This window comes from Dasypus novemcinctus (assembly GCF_030445035.2).
Source record: "Dasypus novemcinctus isolate mDasNov1 chromosome 11 unlocalized genomic scaffold, mDasNov1.1.hap2 SUPER_11_unloc_3, whole genome shotgun sequence".
NCBI classification, from domain to species: Eukaryota; Metazoa; Chordata; class Mammalia; order Cingulata; family Dasypodidae; genus Dasypus; species Dasypus novemcinctus.
This window is the reverse complement of record NW_026688127.1, coordinates 239,138-242,315: the sequence shown is the minus strand read 5'-3', so window position 1 is coordinate 242,315 and position 3,178 is coordinate 239,138.

The following is a 3,178-nucleotide window of genomic DNA, read 5'->3' as shown; positions in this document are numbered from 1 at the left end:
AGTTGACCCTTTTATTTAAGGTCATTTTCTAGTTACATCATCAGCTGGTACTTGGTAGTTATCCCTCAGCACCAGAGAGGCTCATACCCAAGAGTCATGTCCCATGCTGATGGGAAGGCAATGCATTTACATACTGAATTTGACTTCAAGACTGGCCACATTTGAGCAACACTGAGGCTCTCAGAAGGTAACTCTTAGGCACCCTGCAGCTCTAGGCCTTGTTCTTATATCAGGTGGACAGGCTTACAAGCATAGTCATTAGTATCAAGGGCTCATTGTTGGACCTTCATTCTTTCTTGGTCACTATGAAAATATCCATTTTTATGTACCCTGGATATATGCCCTGTAGAACTCCCTGCAAACCATGTGTGCCCTGTCAGTAACATCCCACACCAGTATTCCTCCCCTGCCATTGTTGAACCTCTCTGTGATCCAAAACTTCTCCAAAAATGAAGCCAAATATATTGCCAGGTTCCATTAATAGTAAAATGGAATATAGGGATCAGTTTAAAGGTTAGATATAGAATACATATTAATTTAGAAAAGTTAAGGTAAAAGTAAATTGGGGTATCAAAAAATTAAAAAATTCTAAAACTTTGTTTTTGGTGTTTTGCCTTCCATCACTGCAGTAAGTGTTGCCCTGTATGCAAATGGGCAAGGCAACTTCTTCCGTCTTTTCCTCAGTGTCTACATCTTTTCTTTTATCTTTTCTTTTATTCCTAATTATTAAGCTTAGCTTCACAAAAGTTTTAGATCACAGTAATTGATATATACAATATACAGTACTCCCACATATCCAACATAAAAACATTTTTCCTTCCACAGCAATAATCTTTTTACATATACTATATTTACTGAAACTGATGTACAGATATTGAGACAATAGCTTTCAAACAAGGTAACATTAGGGTTTACATTGTTGTTCATACTTTAGACTATACAATTTTCTAAATTTTTAGTTATCTTATGTTTTACATTATGACTTACATTTTAGCCTATCAGCCCCTATATATTTTTGGTGTAATTTAACATGTCTTACATCCATCCTTGCATAATCTTGTGGAACACTTCTATTGTCCACACAGTTACATTGAATTCCATCTATTCGATACCTCTTTCCCCTCCCCTCAGGGCCCACAGTGACAGTCAATCTTCATTGCTTGAAGGGCCATGTTCAGAGATACTTGCAACAGTGTTGAGGGCTTGGCAATGCCCTAATGCATTGGGAACCATCTTTTTCTTGAGAAATACAATTCCCTCTATTTGAGAACATCAGTCCTCCACAGGATGTGGGTCTCTATCCAATGATATAACCCACTATGGCAAAATGAGCACTCACACACTCCCTAGAAGCCTGTCCTACATCAGATTATCCCCCTGAAGCATCTTAAAAGGTAACCTTCCTTATTATATTTTTGGAAAAGTTTTCTCAGCATTATACTCTCAACCAAATACCTGACAATCTCCTATGTTCATATGTTCTCCCACACTCCCCCCAATTTCTTGAGCAATATTACCCATCCTCCCATCCCTAGCCCCCTCAAACCCACAAAGCCCCACCCAAAGTTAAACATATGCCCCCATTTTATCCCTTCCTTGTACAAATACTTACCTCCCACTTATCATAGATGTCACCCATGTAGGTGTCAGCTTGCATCCTTCCTCTACACCCCAATTTCCTTTAAGCCTATCATCCAGTCTGTAGCTCTCTGAGGCAGCTTGGTTTACTTACTTCAGATCAGAGAGGCCATGTAGTATTTGTCCTTCAATGCCTGCGTAACTTCACTCACATAAGGTACTCAAGAATCATCCATGTTATCACATGTGTTTGTAGTGTATTCATTCTTAAAGCTGAGTAGTATTCCATTGTATGTATATACCACATTTTATTTATCTATTCATCTGTTGATGGGCATTTGGGTTGATTCCAACTTTTGGCAATAGTGAACAATGCTGCTATGAACATTGGTGTGCATATAATTGTTTGTGTCCTTGTTTTCAGTTGCATTGCAGTGAATTGCTGGGTCATACGGCAAATTTATAGCTAGTTTTTTGAGGAACCGCCAAACTGTCCTCCAGAATGGCTGGATCCTTCTGCATTCCCACCAGCAGTGGATGAGTGTTCCCATTCCTCCACATCCTCTCCATCATTTGTAGTCTTCTGTTTTTTTTCATAGCTGCCAATCTTATGGGAGTAAGATGGTATCTCATTGTAGTTTTGATTTGCATTTCCCTACTAGCTAGAGAGTTGGAGCATTTTTTTCGTGTGATTTTGGCCATTTGTATTTCTTCCTTGGAAAAGTGTCTGTTTAAATCTTTTTCCTATTTTTTAAATGGTTTGTTTGTCTTTTTATTTTTGAGATATAGGAGTTCTTTGTATATGCAGTTTATAAGTCTCCTATCACATATATGGTTGCCAAATATTTTCTCCCATTGTGTATGCTCTCTTTTCACTCTCTTGACAAACTCCTTTGAGGTGCAGAAGGCTTTAATTTTGAGGAAATCCCTTTTATCTATTTGTTCTTTTGTTGCTCATGCTTTTGGCGTGAAGTTCATGAAGCCATTTCCTATTACAAGTTCCTGTGGATGCGTCCCTACACTGCTTTCCAAAGTCTTTATGGTCTTGGCATTTATATTTAGGTCTTTGTTCCCTCTTGAGTTGATTTTTGTATAAGGTGTGAGTTGATAATCCTCTTTCATTCTTTACATATGGATATCCAGTTCTCCAGGCACCATTTGTTGAATAGGCCATTCTCTCCCAGTTGAGAGGGTTTGGTGGCTTTATCGAATATTATATGACTATATATATGAGGATCTCTATCAGAATCTCAATTCGCTTCCATTGGTCTGTGTGTCTCTCCTTGTGCCAATACCATGCTGTTTTCACTACTGTAGCTTTGTAGTATGTTTTGAAGTCAGGTAGTGTGATTTCTCGAATTTCATTTTTCTTTTTCAATATGTTTTTGGCTATTTGAGGCCTCTTTCCTTTCCAAATAAATTTCATAGTGAGTTTTTCTAGTTTCTTAAAGAATCCTGCATTGATTTTTATTGGGATTGCACTGAATGTGTAGATCAGTTTTGGTAGGATAGACATCTTAATAACATTTAGTCTTCCTATCCATGAACAGGGAATATTCTTCCATTTATTTAGGTCTTCTTTGATTTCCTTGAACAGCAT